Source organism: Schistocerca nitens, chromosome 9 (assembly GCF_023898315.1).
Source record: "Schistocerca nitens isolate TAMUIC-IGC-003100 chromosome 9, iqSchNite1.1, whole genome shotgun sequence".
Lineage (NCBI taxonomy): Eukaryota > Metazoa > Arthropoda > Insecta > Orthoptera > Acrididae > Schistocerca > Schistocerca nitens.
The window spans coordinates 147,413,275-147,432,824 of record NC_064622.1 but is presented as its reverse complement, the minus strand read 5'-3'; the positions used below and the strand labels follow the sequence as shown (position 1 = coordinate 147,432,824).

Below are 19,550 nucleotides of genomic sequence, written 5' to 3'. Positions count from 1 at the left end.
ACATGCAGTTGCCGAGCCACGGAGAACACGTTGCTTTGCGATGTGCACCCGCCTCGTGGTAAAAAACGCAAACAGTGGCCCTGTGGCGCAACGGATAACGCGTCTGACTACGGATCAGAAGATTCCAGGTTCGAATCCTGGCAGGGTCGGCATTTTGTTAGTTGCGGGCGCGTAGCTAGGCAGTGGATTCGAATGTCTCCACCTTCGTGGAGTGCAATGTTAATCCTGAGCATCTCGCAGCTGCATCTCGAGACGATTGCGGTAAATATCGCTTCGTGCAAGCGTCAGCGTAGCGTCAGTCGAGCAAAGTCGAGACAAGTCAAGCTGAGAGATGTTACGCACTTAATTAAACGGTAGGCGCGGGAAACCGACGCAGACAACGCTTTCCAAGTGTCCCATGTCACGCACCGAAGAGCGCGGACGGCTCCACGCAGCAGAGTGGCGCAGTGGAAGCGTGCTGGGCCCATAACCCAGAGGTCCGTGGATCGAAACCACCCTCTGCTAAAATTATTCTTTTTCTTGGGTGCCTCGAGCTCGATCATTAAGCCAGGGGTGAGCTGATTCAGCGTCAACAGCAACCATAGTAAGTCGTGAAACGACGACGTCGTGTGAAGAATGCGAGAAACACTTCCTAAGACGCAGACTTTCTTACGATTTTGCAGTAACTACATTCCTTGATCGCAACGTTAATGTCCTTTGGGGCCACGCGTGCAACTTTCGCGATATAAAAATCGCACCTCCCCGGCGGGGAATCGAACCCCGGTCTCCCGCGTGACAGGCGAGGATACTAACCACTATACTACCGAGGAACACGCGATCGGTGACTATAATGCACGCACTCTTATCTTTCTCAAGCAGGTGATACATCTCAACTCTCGCGTCCCGATGCTTTCAGAGTCAGCTGCTACGAAATAAAAGTATGCCCCAGGTGAGGCTCGAACTCACAACCCCGGCATTGCTCACGGCTACTGCCTTATAAGTACCGTGCGCTAACCAATTGCGCCACTGGGGCTACAGCAGAGAGCTTTCAGTTAGCGATACTCACTTTGCTGCCAACCTGTTGTGGCTGCACACCCGTCATAAGATCGTCACCTGCGGCCATACTGCGAATTTAGCACCTGTCTACGACTGCCTCATTCGATTCTTGCTTCATATGCTACACTTACAAGCATATCAACCGCTTGTCCTCGCCGAAAAAAATGCAGAAAAACGCGCGCCTTGCCTTCTGCTACCTGTCCAACAGCGAGGGCAGATGTGTGGCAAGCTCTAAGCCGTGCAGGCGCACCGTGGCCGAGCAGCTGGAGGAGAGATGCCTTCCTTGGCAGCTCCCTGCAGAGTGCGCAAGACCAGAGTGGGCGCGCCGCCGTTGTCAGTGGACGACATGCGGTTGCCGAGCCACGGAGAACACGTTGCTTTGCGATGTGCACCCGCCTCGTGGTAAAAAACGCAAACAGTGGCCCTGTGGCGCAACGGATAACGCGTCTGACTACGGATCAGAAGATTCCAGGTTCGAATCCTGGCAGGGTCGGCATTTTGTTAGTTGCGGGCGCGTAGCTAGGCAGTGGATTCGAATGTCTCCACCTTCGTGGAGTGCAATGTTAATCCTGAGCATCTCGCAGCTGCATCTCGAGACGATTGCGGTAAATATCGCTTCGTGCAAGCGTCAGCGTAGCGTCAGTCGAGCAAAGTCGAGACAAGTCAAGCTGAGAGATGTTACGCACTTAATTAAACGGTAGGCGCGGGAAACCGACGCAGACAACGCTTTCCAAGTGTCCCATGTCACGCACCGAAGAGCGCGGACGGCTCCACGCAGCAGAGTGGCGCAGTGGAAGCGTGCTGGGCCCATAACCCAGAGGTCCGTGGATCGAAACCACGCTCTGCTAAAATTATTCTTTTTCTTGGGTGCCTCGAGCTCGATCATTAAGCCAGGGGTGAGCTGATTCAGCGTCAACAGCAACCCCTGTAAGTCGTGAAACGACGACGTCGTGTGAAGAATGCGAGAAACACTTCCTAAGACGCAGACTTTCTTACGATTTTGCAGTAACTACATTCCTTGATCGCAACGTTAATGTCCTTTGGGGCCACGCGTGCAACTTTCGCGATATAAAAATCGCACCTCCCCGGCGGGGAATCGAACCCCGGTCTCCCGCGTGACAGGCGAGGATACTAACCACTATACTACCGAGGAACACGCGATCGGTGACTATAATGCACGCACTCTTATCTTTCTCAAGCAGGTGATACATCTCAACTCTCGCGTCCCGATGCTTTCAGAGTCAGCTGCTACGAAATAAAAGTATGCCCCAGGTGAGGCTCGAACTCACAACCCCGGCATTGCTCACGGCTACTGCCTTATAAGTACCGTGCGCTAACCAATTGCGCCACTGGGGCTACAGCAGAGAGCTTTCAGTTAGCGATACTCACTTTGCTGCCAACCTGTTGTGGCTGCACACCCGTCATAAGATCGTCACCTGCGGCCATACTGCGAATTTAGCACCTGTCTACGACTGCCTCATTCGATTCTTGCTTCATATGCTACACTTACAAGCATATCAACCGCTTGTCCTCGCCGAAAAAAATGCAGAAAAACGCGCGCCTTGCCTTCTGCTACCTGTCCAACAGCGAGGGCAGATGTGTGGCAAGCTCTAAGCCGTGCAGGCGCACCGTGGCCGAGCAGCTGGAGGAGAGATGCCTTCCTTGGCAGCTCCCTGCAGAGTGCGCAAGACCAGAGTGGGCGCGCCGCCGTTGTCAGTGGACGACATGCAGTTGCCGAGCCACGGAGAACACGTTGCTTTGCGATGTGCACCCGCCTCGTGGTAAAAAAACGCAAACAGTGGCCCTGTGGCGCAACGGATAACAGTCGAGGCGCGGCCGTCGTGCAGGTCGGACGTGCCTGGAGCGTTGTTTACGTGCTCAGCTGCGGCTTGCGGTGCGGCACGTGGTGAGTCGAGGGCCGTTGCGGCGCGTATAACATCTTCTTGTTGTTAACGAATAGAACCTAATATGGATCACCCGGAGCGGAAAGATACTTTGAAGTTTATGTTTGATGGCAGTTTTTCTCGACCGAAGTATTACGAAGTCGAACGATTTCTTGATGAAGACGTAAAATTACCTCCTACCGATATCATTGGTATCCATTTGTCTATTGTTAGTAGCACGGTTTATATCAAATTGCGTGACCCAGAATTGTGCGATCAAATCATCGAGTCATGTGGCGGTACCTATAAATTTCGACACAGTGACGGGAATGTGGGTGAGGTGACTGTTGTCCACGCTGGTCTTGGTATTCGCACCGTCAGGATTTTCGAGTTGCCTTTTGAAATCACGGCAGAACAAATCAATGCCTCTATTAAGTCCTACGGCAAAATTATCAGTAACATTGCCGAAAAGTGGGCCTCGTTCCATAAGTACCCGGTCTTGAATGGTGTGCGACAAATTAAGATCGAATTGCAACGGCATATTCCATCCTACCTAACGATTTGTGGATATAGGGCGATAATCATGTATGAGGGACAGCCCCGTACATGTTCAGGCTGTAATTCCACGGGACACGTCCGGGCACAGTGCATCCAACGACGTGTAACACAGCTGCCTGCGGGTGAACTAGGCACTCCCTCGCAACCGACAATATTACCGACTACTTATGTAGCGGCGGTCCGTGCAAATACACCCACGGCGCCGGCTGTGGACGTGGGACTTAGTGTGGCCGATATTACGAATGACGGAGATGTACCTATGGAAATATCTACCACTAAGGAAGTTTTGCCGGCCACTGGCTTACTAGACGCGGTGCCCCGTGACGCCTCCCGTGAGGAAGCTCGGGTCGACGGCGCAGAGGCAGCTACTACCGATGTTGACAGACGACACGAGACAGGGACTCTTCCTCTTTCTTTAGAGAATGCGGAAGTCGCCGTCGGTAGGTCCTCCCCGAAAAAGCACAAGAAACGTCGGATCGCTCGTCCTGAGGCAGCCCAATCGGCGCCCCTCTTGCGTGAAAAGGCCAAACACGCAGGCCGCATGATCTGCGATGACACTTCGGGGACCGACGATTGTCTTCCGTCGTTGGTCTCACCCATGAATATTGACGATGATGTCTCCAACCTTGACACGGGGAGGGCAGAGACTTGTGCACCACCGCGGACGGTCCAAGTGCCGGATGCGCAGGGTGACGGCCCGCTATGCGGTTCCGGACCCGCCACAGCAGACGCGACAACGGCTGTGTCTGTCGTCAATTGGGCGGATGACACTGACGATATGGCCGGCACTCCCGAGCGTGAAGAACCGATGGCAACTGGTGATACGCTGCTTACGCCTCGGCGCAATGCAGCTTCCACGGACGGCGACGTTTAGACTTATTCGACCTCCGAAGCGGACGACTGCTGAAGAGATAAAAATCTTACCTGTTTCCATCTGAAGATGACTAGTCGTCCCATATCGCTCCGTTCACGACAATCCTATAAGATTGCTACTATGAATGTCAACCGCATTGTCTCTCAAGCAAAAATCCACAGCCTTCGACAGTATTTACGGGCCGCTGATATAGATATTCTGTTCGTACAGGAAGCACTGACTCCACTCCTGGCCGACGTCCCCGGTTATGACGCCATTGTCAATATAGGGACGGAGGCCGGTACCATCATTCTGTATCGGGAAGGCATTGAATGTTCTTGTTTGTCCATGTTACCTACCGGACGAGGCATTGCCGCCCAGTTCCATGATGTACTCCTTCTTAATGTGTACGCCCCTTCCGGTTCCAGCGCGCGAGCGGCGAGGAGGGAGTTTTATACTGGAAAGATAGCGACTTTAATCACCGACTTGCGCCTGCGTATTATTATGGGTGGTGACTTTAACTGCGTTTTGCGCCGCTCCGATCAAACGCCGAATTTTAACTTCAGTCAGGAACTGCTGACACTGGTCACGGAATTGCAGTTAGTCGACACGTGGGAGACCTTACACCCAGATGAAGTTGCCTTCACTCACTTTACGCCGACGTCTTCTAGCAGGTTAGATCGCATATATGTGCACCGCGGTCTTTTAGCCGACGTGGGAACTTGCGAATATTGGCCCGTTAATTTCAGTGACCATATCGCTTACCACACCGTCTTTAATCACTCCCCGCAGAAAGTTTACAGAGGCTTCGGACGATGGCAACTCAACTGTCGCCTCTTACAAGACGCCACTTTAGAGCGTGAGATACGGTCAGTTTGGCATTCCGTAACATCACGCAGGCCCACGTACCCCACGTGGATTGATTGGTGGACGCTTCATGCAAAGAGGAAACTCATCACTTGCCTCAAACACCACGCCAGGATTCGCGCGCGCGGTGAGAAGGAAATCACTGAGTTCTATTTCTGCGCCCTACGAGAATTGTACCGGGATTATCATCAGGTGCCTAATAACATCATGCACGTACGCAGACTCCAAGCGAAAATTACATCCTTGATGGGACGGAACGCTATCGGCCACCAGATTCGTGCCCGTGACTTCACCAACTTGCCGCAACAGCAGACGTCTGTTCACCATATCGTCCAACAGTTACATGCGGCGCGCAGGAAACTTATTCACAAGTTGCAGGATGCAGACGGTGCTTTTTATACCCAACACCGCGACATCAAAAACCATGTCGCCAACCACTTTGCCGCTCTTTACACCCGTGCGGGTGTACCACATGAGAAAGTGCGAGAATGGTATCACTCTGGACACCCACCGTACCGCATTACCGACGACCACAATCGGGACTTGCTCACTCCCTTTACCAACGAAGAACTAAAGGATGCCCTGCTTGCCGCACCACGAAATAAATCTCCGGGCACGGACGGGCTCTCTGTCGAGTTTTACGTCAAATATTGGCCTATATTAGGGGACGGACTCACGGAGATGTACAATGAAATACTACGTGGGATTGCTCTGCCCCAAGCCTTCACAGAGGGGTTAACTGTTTTACTACCTAAGACGCCGACGCCGACCACCACCAAAGATCTGCGGCCCATTACTTTGCTCAATGCGGATTTTAAACTTCTGCCGCGCGCCCTCAATGCCCGATTACGGCAGCTGTTACCCGATCTTCTGGGACCATACCAAATGAGTGCGATCCGTGGTCGCTCACTGTCCACCATTTTGGCGCTGTATCGGGATCTCGTCTCCCTCACCTGGGACACCCGCACTCCAATGGCCATAGCCTTTCTCGATTTTGACAAGGCTTACGATCGGGCTGACTATCATTATCTCAGTAGCGTGATGGAAACAATGGGCTTCAGTCTTAATTTTATCCACCTCATCAACAACTGTATCAGTGGTACACGTACACGGTTCCTGATCAATAATACATTGACGGAGTACATCCAGCTCTCACGGGGTATCAAGCAAGGCTGCCCTCTCTCAACGACGCTTTATGCGATCCTCATGGAACCCTTGTTGCGCCGCCTACATCATAGCCTACCTGGATTCCAGTTTTATGGTGTCAAGTCTGTGGTCCAAGCATACGCCGACGATGTCAGCGTGCTCCTTAATGATGTTCGCGATGTCACCGCAGCGCAGCGCATTCTTGAGGAATTCCAAAGAGACAGTGGTGCACTGTTAAACGTCAATAAATCCGCCGTCTTAACGCTTGGTCAGGAACGACCGCTCACAGGCGACGCTTGGCTGCCTTGTGTACAGACTAGAAAACACCTTGGTCTCTACGTCACGGCCCGGCCACTGGACATGTCTCACAAAAATTGGCTACCCAAAATTCAGGCGATAAAAGCACTCCTGCGCGACCAAAATATGCGACACCTCGATCGTTTGCAGCGAGCCTTTTTCGTCAACTCTTATGCCCTCTCCAAATTACAGTTTGTTGCCGCCGTCCTACCCATGCCAACCACTGTCGCAAGATCACTTCTAGCGGCTGCCGCCTGGTACGTCTGGAAGCTCAATATTTTTAAGGTTTCCTTCACCACGACAGCATTGCCTTGCGATATGGGAGGCCTAGGCTTGAAGAACCCCGGCATTCACGCCCTGGCGCTGTATCTGAAACGCTCACGGCGGATACTCACCGCCAGCGAGGACACCGTGACGAAGCGGCTCTATCAGCTGTCCCGCCCTTGCAACTTATCTCCGCCTGTGGACATTGGCCACGTCAGCCCGCACTTTCAGCATATAGCACTATATTATCTTGAAAGTAGCTATCTCGACGACGAGCTTTTCAAGAAGCCGACAGTTCAACTGTACCGCCACTTACTTCGGCCGTCACTGCCTGGCCCCTTGGAAAAGAAGTATCCGGCGTGCAATTGGTCCCTCGTTTGGACTAACATTCATAATCCGACGCTTCCGACAGATGTTCGCTCCAAATGGTATGACGTGGTCACTGAAACTGTTCCGACGCCAGAAAAGCGGCACAGGATTAATCTTGCACCGAGTCCCTACTGCGACTTGTGCCACATGGTTGCGACTCTTGCACATCTGTTTGTCTGCAAAGACCAAGTGCACATCTGGAACTGGACGCGCAAAAAACTCGCTGTGCTTAATCGGACTGCGCCTCATGCGATTCCGATCCACGATATTCTGCGGCCAGATTTCCGACTTTTCCCGGCTGCCAAACATAACAGTTATCTATGGCTCGTGGGACAGTTTATCAACTATATTTTGTCCGGCAGTGCCCCTAATGTCTTAGATTTTCAAGTATATCTCTCAACCCAACACTGGCGCACAACCAACCAATATGGACACCGGTATCAGTCAACATTTCAAAATTTTCTTCACGTCGTACTTGAGATGCCATAGGACATGGACAGGTGGAACATCTCTTACAACAATTCGTCTTTCCTGTACTACAGTCGAAGGTTATACTCTCTGCAAAGACATTCATTTGTCCCTTGGAGATTATGCATATGGCAACGTTTGAATTTCACGAATATTTCCTTCCCAGTAGCAGTTCTTTCGACGGCATCTATCATTTGGTGCATTTTGAATAAAACAAACCTGCAGAACAGAAGAAAGAAAACGAACAACGAAGATGGATAGAAAACAAACGAATAAACAACTTACAACGACCAACGAAATTAGACATAAAGGGAATAAACAAAACCAACATGCGGAAAATTAGTAAAACCAAAAAAAAATGGATACGGAAAGAAATTTCAGTGTTTTCTTTTACAAAAAAAAAAAAAAAAAAAAAAAGTGGTTAAGGCGAAAAAAAAAAAAAAAAAAAAAAAAAAAGATAACGCGTCTGACTACGGATCAGAAGATTCCAGGTTCGAATCCTGGCAGGGTCGGCATTTTGTTAGTTGCGGGCGCGTAGCTAGGCAGTGGATTCGAATGTCTCCACCTTCGTGGAGTGCAATGTTAATCCTGAGCATCTCGCAGCTGCATCTCGAGACGATTGCGGTAAATATCGCTTCGTGCAAGCGTCAGCGTAGCGTCAGTCGAGCAAAGTCGAGACAAGTCAAGCTGAGAGATGTTACGCACTTAATTAAACGGTAGGCGCGGGAAACCGACGCAGACAACGCTTTCCAAGTGTCCCATGTCACGCACCGAAGAGCGCGGACGGCTCCACGCAGCAGAGTGGCGCAGTGGAAGCGTGCTGGGCCCATAACCCAGAGGTCCGTGGATCGAAACCACGCTCTGCTAAAATTATTCTTTTTCTTGGGTGCCTCGAGCTCGATCATTAAGCCTGGGGTGAGCTGATTCAGCGTCAACAGCAACCCCTGTAAGTCGTGAAACGACGACGTCGTGTGAAGAATGCGAGAAACACTTCCTAAGACGCAGACTTTCTTACGATTTTGCAGTAACTACATTCCTTGATCGCAACGTTAATGTCCTTTGGGGCCACGCGTGCAACTTTCGCGATATAAAAATCGCACCTCCCCGGCGGGGAATCGAACCCCGGTCTCCCGCGTAACAGGCGGGGATACTAACCACTATACTACCGAGGAACACGCGATCGGTGACTATAATGCACGCACACTTATCTTTCTCAAGCAGGTGATACATCTCAACTCTCGCGTCCCGATGCTTTCAGAGTCAGCTGCTACGAAATAAAAGTATGCCCCAGGTGAGGCTCGAACTCACAACCCCGGCATTGCTCACGGCTACTGCCTTATAAGTACCGTGCGCTAACCAATTGCGCCACTGGGGCTACAGCAGAGAGCTTTCAGTTAGCGATACTCACTTTGCTGCCAACCTGTTGTGGCTGCACACCCGTCATAAGATCGTCACCTGCGGCCATACTGCGAATTTAGCACCTGTCTACGACTGCCTCATTCGATTCTTGCTTCATATGCTACACTTACAAGCATATCAACCGCTTGTCCTCGCCGAAAAAAATGCAGAAAAACGCGCGCCTTGCCTTCTGCTACCTGTCCAACAGCGAGGGCAGATGTGTGGCAAGCTCTAAGCCGTGCAGGCGCACCGTGGCCGAGCAGCTGGAGGAGAGATGCCTTCCTTGGCAGCTCCCTGCAGAGTGCGCAAGACCAGAGTGGTCGCGCCGCCGTTGTCAGTGGACGACATGCAGTTGCCGAGCCACGGAGAACACGTTGCTTTGCGATGTGCACCCGCCTCGTGGTAAAAAACGCAAACAGTGGCCCTGTGGCGCAACGGATAACGCGTCTGACTACGGATCAGAAGATTCCAGGTTCGAATCCTGGCAGGGTCGGCATTTTGTTAGTTGCGGGCGCGTAGCTAGGCAGTGGATTCGAATGTCTCCACCTTCGTGGAGTGCAATGTTAATCCTGAGCATCTCGCAGCTGCATCTCGAGACGATTGCGGTAAATATCGCTTCGTGCAAGCGTCAGCGTAGCGTCAATCGAGCAAAGTCGAGACAAGTCAAGCTGAGAGATGTTACGCACTTAATTAAACGGTAGGCGCGGGAAACCGACGCAGACAACGCTTTCCAAGTGTCCCATGTCACGCACCGAAGAGCGCGGACGGCTCCACGCAGCAGAGTGGCGCAGTGGAAGCGTGCTGGGCCCATAACCCAGAGGTCCGTGGATCGAAACCACGCTCTGCTAAAATTATTCTTTTTCTTGGGTGCCTCGAGCTCGATCATTAAGCCAGGGGTGAGCTGATTCAGCGTCAACAGCAACCCCTGTAAGTCGTGAAACGACGACGTCGTGTGAAGAATGCGAGAAACACTTCCTAAGACGCAGACTTTCTTACGATTTTGCAGTAACTACATTCCTTGATCGCAACGTTAATGTCCTTTGGGGCCACGCTTGCAACTTTCGCGATATAAAAATCGCACCTCCCCGGCGGGGAATCGAACCCCGGTCTCCCGCGTGACAGGCGAGGATACTAACCACTATACTACCGAGGAACACGCGATCGGTGACTATAATGCACGCACTCTTATCTTTCTCAAGCAGGTGATACATCTCAACTCTCGCGTCCCGATGCTTTCAGAGTCAGCTGCTACGAAATAAAAGTATGCCCCAGGTGAGGCTCGAACTCACAACCCCGGCATTGCTCACGGCTACTGCCTTATAAGTACCGTGCGCTAACCAATTGCGCCACTGGGGCTACAGCAGAGAGCTTTCAGTTAGCGATACTCACTTTGCTGCCAACCTGTTGTGGCTGCACACCCGTCATAAGATCGTCACCTGCGGCCATACTGCGAATTTAGCACCTGTCTACGACTGCCTCATTCGATTCTTGCTTCATATGCTACACTTACAAGCATATCAACCGCTTGTCCTCGCCGAAAAAAATGCAGAAAAACGCGCGCCTTGCCTTCTGCTACCTGTCCAACAGCGAGGGCAGATGTGTGGCAAGCTCTAAGCCGTGCAGGCGCACCGTGGCCGAGCAGCTGGAGGAGAGATGCCTTCCTTGGCAGCTCCCTGCAGAGTGCGCAAGACCAGAGTGGGCGCGCCGCCGTTGTCAGTGGACGACATGCAGTTGCCGAGCCACGGAGAACACGTTGCTTTGCGATGTGCACCCGCCTCGTGGTAAAAAACGCAAACAGTGGCCCTGTGGCGCAACGGATAACGCGTCTGACTACGGATCAGAAGATTCCAGGTTCGAATCCTGGCAGGGTCGGCATTTTGTTAGTTGCGGGCGCGTAGCTAGGCAGTGGATTCGAATGTCTCCACCTTCGTGGAGTGCAATGTTAATCCTGAGCATCTCGCAGCTGCATCTCGAGACGATTGCGGTAAATATCGCTTCGTGCAAGCGTCAGCGTAGCGTCAGTCGAGCAAAGTCGAGACAAGTCAAGCTGAGAGATGTTACGCACTTAATTAAACGGTAGGCGCGGGAAACCGACGCAGACAACGCTTTCCAAGTGTCCCATGTCACGCACCGAAGAGCGCGGACGGCTCCACGCAGCAGAGTGGCGCAGTGGAAGCGTGCTGGGCCCATAACCCAGAGGTCCGTGGATCGAAACCACCCTCTGCTAAAATTATTCTTTTTCTTGGGTGCCTCGAGCTCGATCATTAAGCCAGGGGTGAGCTGATTCAGCGTCAACAGCAACCCCTGTAAGTCGTGAAACGACGACGTCGTGTGAAGAATGCGAGAAACACTTCCTAAGACGCAGACTTTCTTACGATTTTGCAGTAACTACATTCCTTGATCGCAACGTTAATGTCCTTTGGGGCCACGCGTGCAACTTTCGCGATATAAAAATCGCACCTCCCCGGCGGGGAATCGAACCCCGGTCTCCCGCGTGACAGGCGAGGATACTAACCACTATACTACCGAGGAACACGCGATCGGTGACTATAATGCACGCACTCTTATCTTTCTCAAGCAGGTGATACATCTCAACTCTCGCGTCCCGATGCTTTCAGAGTCAGCTGCTACGAAATAAAAGTATGCCCCAGGTGAGGCTCGAACTCACAACCCCGGCATTGCTCACGGCTACTGCCTTATAAGTACCGTGCGCTAACCAATTGCGCCACTGGGGCTACAGCAGAGAGCTTTCAGTTAGCGATACTCACTTTGCTGCCAACCTGTTGTGGCTGCACACCCGTCATAAGATCGTCACCTGCGGCCATACTGCGAATTTAGCACCTGTCTACGACTGCCTCATTCGATTCTTGCTTCATATGCTACACTTACAAGCATATCAAACGCTTGTCCTCGCCGAAAAAAATGCAGAAAAACGCGCGCCTTGCCTTCTGCTACCTGTCCAACAGCGAGGGCAGATGTGTGGCAAGCTCTAAGCCGTGCAGGCGCACCGTGGCCGAGCAGCTGGAGGAGAGATGCCTTCCTTGGCAGCTCCCTGCAGAGTGCGCAAGACCAGAGTGGCCGCGCCGCCGTTGTCAGTGGACGACATGCAGTTGCCGAGCCACGGAGAACACGTTGCTTTGCGATGTGCACCCGCCTCGTGGTAAAAAACGCAAACAGTGGCCCTGTGGCGCAACGGATAACGCGTCTGACTACGGATCAGAAGATTCCAGGTTCGAATCCTGGCAGGGTCGGCATTTTGTTAGTTGCGGGCGCGTAGCTAGGCAGTGGATTCGAATGTCTCCACCTTCGTGGAGTGCAATGTTAATCCTGAGCATCTCGCAGCTGCATCTCGAGACGATTGCGGTAAATATCGCTTCGTGCAAGCGTCAGCGTAGCGTCAGTCGAGCAAAGTCGAGACAAGTCAAGCTGAGAGATGTTACGCACTTAATTAAACGGTAGGCGCGGGAAACCGACGCAGACAACGCTTTCCAAGTGTCCCATGTCACGCACCGAAGAGCGCGGACGGCTCCACGCAGCAGAGTGGCGCAGTGGAAGCGTGCTGGGCCCATAACCCAGAGGTCCGTGGATCGAAACCACGCTCTGCTAAAATTATTCTTTTTCTTGGGTGCCTCGAGCTCGATCATTAAGCCAGGGGTGAGCTGATTCAGCGTCAACAGCAACCCCTGTAAGTCGTGAAACGACGACGTCGTGTGAAGAATGCGAGAAACACTTCCTAAGACGCAGACTTTCTTACGATTTTGCAGTAACTACATTCCTTGATCGCAACGTTAATGTCCTTTGGGGCCACGCGTGCAACTTTCGCGATATAAAAATCGCACCTCCCCGGCGGGGAATCGAACCCCGGTCTCCCGCGTGACAGGCGAGGATACTAACCACTATACTACCGAGGAACACGCGATCGGTGACTATAATGCACGCACTCTTATCTTTCTCAAGCAGGTGATACATCTCAACTCTCGCGTCCCGATGCTTTCAGAGTCAGCTGCTACGAAATAAAAGTATGCCCCAGGTGAGGCTCGAACTCACAACCCCGGCATTGCTCACGGCTACTGCCTTATAAGTACCGTGCGCTAACCAATTGCGCCACTGGGGCTACAGCAGAGAGCTTTCAGTTAGCGATACTCACTTTGCTGCCAACCTGTTGTGGCTGCACACCCGTCATAAGATCGTCACCTGCGGCCATACTGCGAATTTAGCACCTGTCTACGACTGCCTCATTCGATTCTTGCTTCATATGCTACACTTACAAGCATATCAACCGCTTGTCCTCGCCGAAAAAAATGCAGAAAAACGCGCGCCTTGCCTTCTGCTACCTGTCCAACAGCGAGGGCAGATGTGTGGCAAGCTCTAAGCCGTGCAGGCGCACCGTGGCCGAGCAGCTGGAGGAGAGATGCCTTCCTTGGCAGCTCCCTGCAGAGTGCGCAAGACCAGAGTGGCCGCGCCGCCGTTGTCAGTGGACGACATGCAGTTGCCGAGCCACGGAGAACACGTTGCTTTGCGATGTGCACCCGCCTCGTGGTAAAAAACGCAAACAGTGGCCCTGTGGCGCAACGGATAACGCGTCTGACTACGGATCAGAAGATTCCAGGTTCGAATCCTGGCAGGGTCGGCATTTTGTTAGTTGCGGGCGCGTAGCTAGGCAGTGGATTCGAATGTCTCCACCTTCGTGGAGTGCAATGTTAATCCTGAGCATCTCGCAGCTGCATCTCGAGACGATTGCGGTAAATATCGCTTCGTGCAAGCGTCAGCGTAGCGTCAGTCGAGCAAAGTCGAGACAAGTCAAGCTGAGAGATGTTACGCACTTAATTAAACGGTAGGCGCGGGAAACCGACGCAGACAACGCTTTCCAAGTGTCCCATGTCACGCACCGAAGAGCGCGGACGGCTCCACGCAGCAGAGTGGCGCAGTGGAAGCGTGCTGGGCCCATAACCCAGAGGTCCGTGGATCGAAACCACGCTCTGCTAAAATTATTCTTTTTCTTGGGTGCCTCGAGCTCGATCATTAAGCCTGGGGTGAGCTGATTCAGCGTCAACAGCAACCCCTGTAAGTCGTGAAACGACGACGTCGTGTGAAGAATGCGAGAAACACTTCCTAAGACGCAGACTTTCTTACGATTTTGCAGTAACTACATTCCTTGATCGCAACGTTAATGTCCTTTGGGGCCACGCGTGCAACTTTCGCGATATAAAAATCGCACCTCCCCGGCGGGGAATCGAACCCCGGTCTCCCGCGTGACAGGCGAGGATACTAACCACTATACTACCGAGGAACACGCGATCGGTGACTATAATGCACGCACTCTTATCTTTCTCAAGCAGGTGATACATCTCAACTCTCGCGTCCCGATGCTTTCAGAGTCAGCTGCTACGAAATAAAAGTATGCCCCAGGTGAGGCTCGAACTCACAACCCCGGCATTGCTCACGGCTACTGCCTTATAAGTACCGTGCGCTAACCAATTGCGCCACTGGGGCTACAGCAGAGAGCTTTCAGTTAGCGATACTCACTTTGCTGCCAACCTGTTGTGGCTGCACACCCGTCATAAGATCGTCACCTGCGGCCATACTGCGAATTTAGCACCTGTCTACGACTGCCTCATTCGATTCTTGCTTCATATGCTACACTTACAAGCATATCAACCGCTTGTCCTCGCCGAAAAAAATGCAGAAAAACGCGCGCCTTGCCTTCTGCTACCTGTCCAACAGCGAGGGCAGATGTGTGGCAAGCTCTAAGCCGTGCAGGCGCACCGTGGCCGAGCAGCTGGAGGAGAGATGCCTTCCTTGGCAGCTCCCTGCAGAGTGCGCAAGACCAGAGTGGCCGCGCCGCCGTTGTCAGTGGACGACATGCAGTTGCCGAGCCACGGAGAACACGTTGCTTTGCGATGTGCACCCGCCTCGTGGTAAAAAACGCAAACAGTGGCCCTGTGGCGCAACGGATAACGCGTCTGACTACGGATCAGAAGATTCCAGGTTCGAATCCTGGCAGGGTCGGCATTTTGTTAGTTGCGGGCGCGTAGCTAGGCAGTGGATTCGAATGTCTCCACCTTCGTGGAGTGCAATGTTAATCCTGAGCATCTCGCAGCTGCATCTCGAGACGATTGCGGTAAATATCGCTTCGTGCAAGCGTCAGCGTAGCGTCAGTCGAGCAAAGTCGAGACAAGTCAAGCTGAGAGATGTTACGCACTTAATTAAACGGTAGGCGCGGGAAACCGACGCAGACAACGCTTTCCAAGTGTCCCATGTCACGCACCGAAGAGCGCGGACGGCTCCACGCAGCAGAGTGGCGCAGTGGAAGCGTGCTGGGCCCATAACCCAGAGGTCCGTGGATCGAAACCACGCTCTGCTAAAATTATTCTTTTTCTTGGGTGCCTCGAGCTCGATCATTAAGCCTGGGGTGAGCTGATTCAGCGTCAACAGCAACCCCTGTAAGTCGTGAAACGACGACGTCGTGTGAAGAATGCGAGAAACACTTCCTAAGACGCAGACTTTCTTACGATTTTGCAGTAACTACATTCCTTGATCGCAACGTTAATGTCCTTTGGGGCCACGCGTGCAACTTTCGCGATATAAAAATCGCACCTCCCCGGCGGGGAATCGAACCCCGGTCTCCCGCGTGACAGGCGAGGATACTAACCACTATACTACCGAGGAACACGCGATCGGTGACTATAATGCACGCACTCTTATCTTTCTCAAGCAGGTGATACATCTCAACTCTCGCGTCCCGATGCTTTCAGAGTCAGCTGCTACGAAATAAAAGTATGCCCCAGGTGAGGCTCGAACTCACAACCCCGGCATTGCTCACGGCTACTGCCTTATAAGTACCGTGCGCTAACCAATTGCGCCACTGGGGCTACAGCAGAGAGCTTTCAGTTAGCGATACTCACTTTGCTGCCAACCTGTTGTGGCTGCACACCCGTCATAAGATCGTCACCTGCGGCCATACTGCGAATTTAGCACCTGTCTACGACTGCCTCATTCGATTCTTGCTTCATATGCTACACTTACAAGCATATCAACCGCTTGTCCTCGCCGAAAAAAATGCAGAAAAACGCGCGCCTTGCCTTCTGCTACCTGTCCAACAGCGAGGGCAGATGTGTGGCAAGCTCTAAGCCGTGCAGGCGCACCGTGGCCGAGCAGCTGGAGGAGAGATGCCTTCCTTGGCAGCTCCCTGCAGAGTGCGCAAGACCAGAGTGGCCGCGCCGCCGTTGTCAGTGGACGACATGCAGTTGCCGAGCCACGGAGAACACGTTGCTTTGCGATGTGCACCCGCCTCGTGGTAAAAAACGCAAACAGTGGCCCTGTGGCGCAACGGATAACGCGTCTGACTACGGATCAGAAGATTCCAGGTTCGAATCCTGGCAGGGTCGGCATTTTGTTAGTTGCGGGCGCGTAGCTAGGCAGTGGATTCGAATGTCTCCACCTTCGTGGAGTGCAATGTTAATCCTGAGCATCTCGCAGCTGCATCTCGAGACGATTGCGGTAAATATCGCTTCGTGCAAGCGTCAGCGTAGCGTCAGTCGAGCAAAGTCGAGACAAGTCAAGCTGAGAGATGTTACGCACTTAATTAAACGGTAGGCGCGGGAAACCGACGCAGACAACGCTTTCCAAGTGTCCCATGTCACGCACCGAAGAGCGCGGACGGCTCCACGCAGCAGAGTGGCGCAGTGGAAGCGTGCTGGGCCCATAACCCAGAGGTCCGTGGATCGAAACCACGCTCTGCTAAAATTATTCTTTTTCTTGGGTGCCTCGAGCTCGATCATTAAGCCTGGGGTGAGCTGATTCAGCGTCAACAGCAACCCCTGTAAGTCGTGAAACGACGACGTCGTGTGAAGAATGCGAGAAACACTTCCTAAGACGCAGACTTTCTTACGATTTTGCAGTAACTACATTCCTTGATCGCAACGTTAATGTCCTTTGGGGCCACGCGTGCAACTTTCGCGATATAAAAATCGCACCTCCCCGGCGGGGAATCGAACCCCGGTCTCCCGCGTGACAGGCGAGGATACTAACCACTATACTACCGAGGAACACGCGATCGGTGACTATAATGCACGCACTCTTATCTTTCTCAAGCAGGTGATACATCTCAACTCTCGCGTCCCGATGCTTTCAGAGTCAGCTGCTACGAAATAAAAGTATGCCCCAGGTGAGGCTCGAACTCACAACCCCGGCATTGCTCACGGCTACTGCCTTATAAGTACCGTGCGCTAACCAATTGCGCCACTGGGGCTACAGCAGAGAGCTTTCAGTTAGCGATACTCACTTTGCTGCCAACCTGTTGTGGCTGCACACCCGTCATAAGATCGTCACCTGCGGCCATACTGCGAATTTAGCACCTGTCTACGACTGCCTCATTCGATTCTTGCTTCATATGCTACACTTACAAGCATATCAACCGCTTGTCCTCGCCGAAAAAAATGCAGAAAAACGCGCGCCTTGCCTTCTGCTACCTGTCCAACAGCGAGGGCAGATGTGTGGCAAGCTCTAAGCCGTGCAGGCGCACCGTGGCCGAGCAGCTGGAGGAGAGATGCCTTCCTTGGCAGCTCCCTGCAGAGTGCGCAAGACCAGAGTGGCCGCGCCGCCGTTGTCAGTGGACGACATGCAGTTGCCGAGCCACGGAGAACACGTTGCTTTGCGATGTGCACCCGCCTCGTGGTAAAAAACGCAAACAGTGGCCCTGTGGCGCAACGGATAACGCGTCTGACTACGGATCAGAAGATTCCAGGTTCGAATCCTGGCAGGGTCGGCATTTTGTTAGTTGCGGGCGCGTAGCTAGGCAGTGGATTCGAATGTCTCCACCTTCGTGGAGTGCAATGTTAATCCTGAGCATCTCGCAGCTGCATCTCGAGACGATTGCGGTAAATATCGCTTCGTGCAAGCGTCAGCGTAGCGTCAGTCGAGCAAAGTCGAGACAAGTCAAGCTGAGAGATGTTACGCACTTAATTAAACGGTAGGCGCGGGAAACCGACGCAGACAACGCTTTCCAAGTGTCCCATGTCACGCACCGAAGAGCGCGGACGGCTCCACGCAGCAGAGTGGCGCAGTGGAAGCGTGCTGGGCCCATAACCCAGAGGTCCGTGGATCGAAACCACGCTCTGCTAAAATTATTCTTTTTCTTGGGTGCCTCGAGCTCGATCATTAAGCCTGGGGTGAGCTGATTCAGCGTCAACAGCAACCCCTGTAAGTCGTGAAACGACGACGTCGTGTGAAGAATGCGAGAAACACTTCCTAAGACGCAGACTTTCTTACGATTTTGCAGTAACTACATTCCTTGATCGCAACGTTAATGTCCTTTGGGGCCACGCGTGCAACTTTCGCGATATAAAAATCGCACCTCCCCGGCGGGGAATCGAACCCCAGTCTCCCGCGTGACAGGCGAGGATACTAACCACTATACTACCGAGGAACACGCGATCGGTGACTATAATGCACGCACTCTTATCTTTCTCAAGCAGGTGATACATCTCAACTCTCGCGTCCCGATGCTTTCAGAGTCAGCTGCTACGAAATAAAAGTATGCCCCAGGTGAGGCTCGAACTCACAACCCCGGCATTGCTCACGGCTACTGCCCCAGGTGAGGCTCGAACTCACAACCCCGGCATTGCTCACGGCTACTGCCTTATAAGTACCGTGCGCTAACCAATTGCGCCACTGGGGCTACAGCAGAGAGCTTTCAGTTAGCGATACTCACTTTGCTGCCAACCTGTTGTGGCTGCACACCCGTCATAAGATCGTCACCTGCGGCCATACTGCGAATTTAGCACCTGTCTACGACTGCCTCATTCGATTCTTGCTTCATATGCTACACTTACAAGCATATCAACCGCTTGTCCTCGCCGAAAAAAATGCAGAAAAACGCGCGCCTTGCCTTCTGCTACCTGTCCAACAGCGAGGGCAGATGTGTGGCAAGCTCTAAGCCGTGCAGGCGCACCGTGGCCGAGCAGCTGGAGGAGAGATGCCTTCCTTGGCAGCTCCCTGCAGAGTGCGCAAGACCAGAGTGGCCGCGCCGCCGTTGTCAGTGGACGACATGCAGTTGCCGAGCCACGGAGAACACGTTGCTTTGCGATGTGCACCCGCCTCGTGGTAAAAAACGCAAACAGTGGCCCTGTGGCGCAACGGATAACGCGTCTGACTACGGATCAGAAGATTCCAGGTTCGAATCCTGGCAGGGTCGGCATTTTGTTAGTTGCGGGCGCGTAGCTAGGCAGTGGATTCGAATGTCTCCACCTTCGTGGAGTGCAATGTTAATCCTGAGCATCTCGCAGCTGCATCTCGAGACGATTGCGGTAAATATCGCTTCGTGCAAGCGTCAGCGTAGCGTCAGTCGAGCAAAGTCGAGACAAGTCAAGCTGAGAGATGTTACGCACTTAATTAAACGGTAGGCGCGGGAA

At 52.8% G+C, this 19,550-nt stretch overlaps 38 non-coding genes across 38 annotated transcripts; 18 read left to right on the top strand and 20 right to left on the bottom strand.

The window, feature by feature from the left end:
* The first annotated feature begins 76 nt into the window (after nt 1–76).
* On the top strand, nt 77–149 carry Trnar-acg (transfer RNA arginine (anticodon ACG)). The gene has a single exon. It is a non-coding gene; the product is annotated as a tRNA-Arg (tRNA).
* Nucleotides 150–737: 588 nt separating this feature from the next.
* Trnad-guc (transfer RNA aspartic acid (anticodon GUC)) lies at nt 738–809 on the bottom strand. The gene has a single exon. It is a non-coding gene; the product is annotated as a tRNA-Asp (tRNA).
* Nucleotides 810–920: 111 nt separating this feature from the next.
* On the bottom strand, nt 921–1,012 carry Trnai-uau (transfer RNA isoleucine (anticodon UAU)). The gene is given in 2 exon segments: nt 921–956; nt 975–1,012. It is a non-coding gene; the product is annotated as a tRNA-Ile (tRNA).
* Nucleotides 1,013–1,455: 443 nt separating this feature from the next.
* On the top strand, nt 1,456–1,528 carry Trnar-acg (transfer RNA arginine (anticodon ACG)). Its single transcript has one exon. It is a non-coding gene; the product is annotated as a tRNA-Arg (tRNA).
* A 283-nt stretch (nt 1,529–1,811) lies between these two features.
* Trnam-cau (transfer RNA methionine (anticodon CAU)) lies at nt 1,812–1,883 on the top strand. Its single transcript has one exon. It is a non-coding gene; the product is annotated as a tRNA-Met (tRNA).
* Nucleotides 1,884–2,116: 233 nt separating this feature from the next.
* Trnad-guc (transfer RNA aspartic acid (anticodon GUC)) lies at nt 2,117–2,188 on the bottom strand. The gene has a single exon. It is a non-coding gene; the product is annotated as a tRNA-Asp (tRNA).
* Nucleotides 2,189–2,299: 111 nt separating this feature from the next.
* Nucleotides 2,300–2,391, bottom strand: Trnai-uau (transfer RNA isoleucine (anticodon UAU)). The gene is given in 2 exon segments: nt 2,300–2,335; nt 2,354–2,391. It is a non-coding gene; the product is annotated as a tRNA-Ile (tRNA).
* A 6,144-nt stretch (nt 2,392–8,535) lies between these two features.
* Nucleotides 8,536–8,607, top strand: Trnam-cau (transfer RNA methionine (anticodon CAU)). Its single transcript has one exon. It is a non-coding gene; the product is annotated as a tRNA-Met (tRNA).
* A 233-nt stretch (nt 8,608–8,840) lies between these two features.
* Trnan-guu (transfer RNA asparagine (anticodon GUU)) lies at nt 8,841–8,912 on the bottom strand. Its single transcript has one exon. It is a non-coding gene; the product is annotated as a tRNA-Asn (tRNA).
* Nucleotides 8,913–9,023: 111 nt separating this feature from the next.
* Trnai-uau (transfer RNA isoleucine (anticodon UAU)) lies at nt 9,024–9,115 on the bottom strand. The gene is given in 2 exon segments: nt 9,024–9,059; nt 9,078–9,115. It is a non-coding gene; the product is annotated as a tRNA-Ile (tRNA).
* Nucleotides 9,116–9,558: 443 nt separating this feature from the next.
* Trnar-acg (transfer RNA arginine (anticodon ACG)) lies at nt 9,559–9,631 on the top strand. The gene has a single exon. It is a non-coding gene; the product is annotated as a tRNA-Arg (tRNA).
* Nucleotides 9,632–9,914: 283 nt separating this feature from the next.
* On the top strand, nt 9,915–9,986 carry Trnam-cau (transfer RNA methionine (anticodon CAU)). The gene has a single exon. It is a non-coding gene; the product is annotated as a tRNA-Met (tRNA).
* A 233-nt stretch (nt 9,987–10,219) lies between these two features.
* Trnad-guc (transfer RNA aspartic acid (anticodon GUC)) lies at nt 10,220–10,291 on the bottom strand. Its single transcript has one exon. It is a non-coding gene; the product is annotated as a tRNA-Asp (tRNA).
* Nucleotides 10,292–10,402: 111 nt separating this feature from the next.
* On the bottom strand, nt 10,403–10,494 carry Trnai-uau (transfer RNA isoleucine (anticodon UAU)). The gene is given in 2 exon segments: nt 10,403–10,438; nt 10,457–10,494. It is a non-coding gene; the product is annotated as a tRNA-Ile (tRNA).
* Nucleotides 10,495–10,937: 443 nt separating this feature from the next.
* On the top strand, nt 10,938–11,010 carry Trnar-acg (transfer RNA arginine (anticodon ACG)). The gene has a single exon. It is a non-coding gene; the product is annotated as a tRNA-Arg (tRNA).
* A 588-nt stretch (nt 11,011–11,598) lies between these two features.
* Trnad-guc (transfer RNA aspartic acid (anticodon GUC)) lies at nt 11,599–11,670 on the bottom strand. The gene has a single exon. It is a non-coding gene; the product is annotated as a tRNA-Asp (tRNA).
* A 111-nt stretch (nt 11,671–11,781) lies between these two features.
* On the bottom strand, nt 11,782–11,873 carry Trnai-uau (transfer RNA isoleucine (anticodon UAU)). The gene is given in 2 exon segments: nt 11,782–11,817; nt 11,836–11,873. It is a non-coding gene; the product is annotated as a tRNA-Ile (tRNA).
* A 443-nt stretch (nt 11,874–12,316) lies between these two features.
* Trnar-acg (transfer RNA arginine (anticodon ACG)) lies at nt 12,317–12,389 on the top strand. The gene has a single exon. It is a non-coding gene; the product is annotated as a tRNA-Arg (tRNA).
* A 283-nt stretch (nt 12,390–12,672) lies between these two features.
* Trnam-cau (transfer RNA methionine (anticodon CAU)) lies at nt 12,673–12,744 on the top strand. Its single transcript has one exon. It is a non-coding gene; the product is annotated as a tRNA-Met (tRNA).
* A 233-nt stretch (nt 12,745–12,977) lies between these two features.
* Trnad-guc (transfer RNA aspartic acid (anticodon GUC)) lies at nt 12,978–13,049 on the bottom strand. The gene has a single exon. It is a non-coding gene; the product is annotated as a tRNA-Asp (tRNA).
* A 111-nt stretch (nt 13,050–13,160) lies between these two features.
* On the bottom strand, nt 13,161–13,252 carry Trnai-uau (transfer RNA isoleucine (anticodon UAU)). The gene is given in 2 exon segments: nt 13,161–13,196; nt 13,215–13,252. It is a non-coding gene; the product is annotated as a tRNA-Ile (tRNA).
* A 443-nt stretch (nt 13,253–13,695) lies between these two features.
* On the top strand, nt 13,696–13,768 carry Trnar-acg (transfer RNA arginine (anticodon ACG)). The gene has a single exon. It is a non-coding gene; the product is annotated as a tRNA-Arg (tRNA).
* Nucleotides 13,769–14,051: 283 nt separating this feature from the next.
* Trnam-cau (transfer RNA methionine (anticodon CAU)) lies at nt 14,052–14,123 on the top strand. The gene has a single exon. It is a non-coding gene; the product is annotated as a tRNA-Met (tRNA).
* A 233-nt stretch (nt 14,124–14,356) lies between these two features.
* Nucleotides 14,357–14,428, bottom strand: Trnad-guc (transfer RNA aspartic acid (anticodon GUC)). The gene has a single exon. It is a non-coding gene; the product is annotated as a tRNA-Asp (tRNA).
* Nucleotides 14,429–14,539: 111 nt separating this feature from the next.
* Nucleotides 14,540–14,631, bottom strand: Trnai-uau (transfer RNA isoleucine (anticodon UAU)). Its single transcript is given in 2 exon segments — nt 14,540–14,575; nt 14,594–14,631. It is a non-coding gene; the product is annotated as a tRNA-Ile (tRNA).
* A 443-nt stretch (nt 14,632–15,074) lies between these two features.
* Nucleotides 15,075–15,147, top strand: Trnar-acg (transfer RNA arginine (anticodon ACG)). The gene has a single exon. It is a non-coding gene; the product is annotated as a tRNA-Arg (tRNA).
* A 283-nt stretch (nt 15,148–15,430) lies between these two features.
* Trnam-cau (transfer RNA methionine (anticodon CAU)) lies at nt 15,431–15,502 on the top strand. Its single transcript has one exon. It is a non-coding gene; the product is annotated as a tRNA-Met (tRNA).
* Nucleotides 15,503–15,735: 233 nt separating this feature from the next.
* Trnad-guc (transfer RNA aspartic acid (anticodon GUC)) lies at nt 15,736–15,807 on the bottom strand. Its single transcript has one exon. It is a non-coding gene; the product is annotated as a tRNA-Asp (tRNA).
* A 111-nt stretch (nt 15,808–15,918) lies between these two features.
* Trnai-uau (transfer RNA isoleucine (anticodon UAU)) lies at nt 15,919–16,010 on the bottom strand. The gene is given in 2 exon segments: nt 15,919–15,954; nt 15,973–16,010. It is a non-coding gene; the product is annotated as a tRNA-Ile (tRNA).
* Nucleotides 16,011–16,453: 443 nt separating this feature from the next.
* Trnar-acg (transfer RNA arginine (anticodon ACG)) lies at nt 16,454–16,526 on the top strand. The gene has a single exon. It is a non-coding gene; the product is annotated as a tRNA-Arg (tRNA).
* A 283-nt stretch (nt 16,527–16,809) lies between these two features.
* Trnam-cau (transfer RNA methionine (anticodon CAU)) lies at nt 16,810–16,881 on the top strand. Its single transcript has one exon. It is a non-coding gene; the product is annotated as a tRNA-Met (tRNA).
* A 233-nt stretch (nt 16,882–17,114) lies between these two features.
* Trnad-guc (transfer RNA aspartic acid (anticodon GUC)) lies at nt 17,115–17,186 on the bottom strand. The gene has a single exon. It is a non-coding gene; the product is annotated as a tRNA-Asp (tRNA).
* A 111-nt stretch (nt 17,187–17,297) lies between these two features.
* On the bottom strand, nt 17,298–17,389 carry Trnai-uau (transfer RNA isoleucine (anticodon UAU)). Its single transcript is given in 2 exon segments — nt 17,298–17,333; nt 17,352–17,389. It is a non-coding gene; the product is annotated as a tRNA-Ile (tRNA).
* A 443-nt stretch (nt 17,390–17,832) lies between these two features.
* Nucleotides 17,833–17,905, top strand: Trnar-acg (transfer RNA arginine (anticodon ACG)). Its single transcript has one exon. It is a non-coding gene; the product is annotated as a tRNA-Arg (tRNA).
* A 283-nt stretch (nt 17,906–18,188) lies between these two features.
* On the top strand, nt 18,189–18,260 carry Trnam-cau (transfer RNA methionine (anticodon CAU)). Its single transcript has one exon. It is a non-coding gene; the product is annotated as a tRNA-Met (tRNA).
* Nucleotides 18,261–18,493: 233 nt separating this feature from the next.
* Trnad-guc (transfer RNA aspartic acid (anticodon GUC)) lies at nt 18,494–18,565 on the bottom strand. The gene has a single exon. It is a non-coding gene; the product is annotated as a tRNA-Asp (tRNA).
* A 160-nt stretch (nt 18,566–18,725) lies between these two features.
* Trnai-uau (transfer RNA isoleucine (anticodon UAU)) lies at nt 18,726–18,817 on the bottom strand. Its single transcript is given in 2 exon segments — nt 18,726–18,761; nt 18,780–18,817. It is a non-coding gene; the product is annotated as a tRNA-Ile (tRNA).
* A 443-nt stretch (nt 18,818–19,260) lies between these two features.
* On the top strand, nt 19,261–19,333 carry Trnar-acg (transfer RNA arginine (anticodon ACG)). Its single transcript has one exon. It is a non-coding gene; the product is annotated as a tRNA-Arg (tRNA).
* Nucleotides 19,334–19,550: the final 217 nt, after the last annotated feature.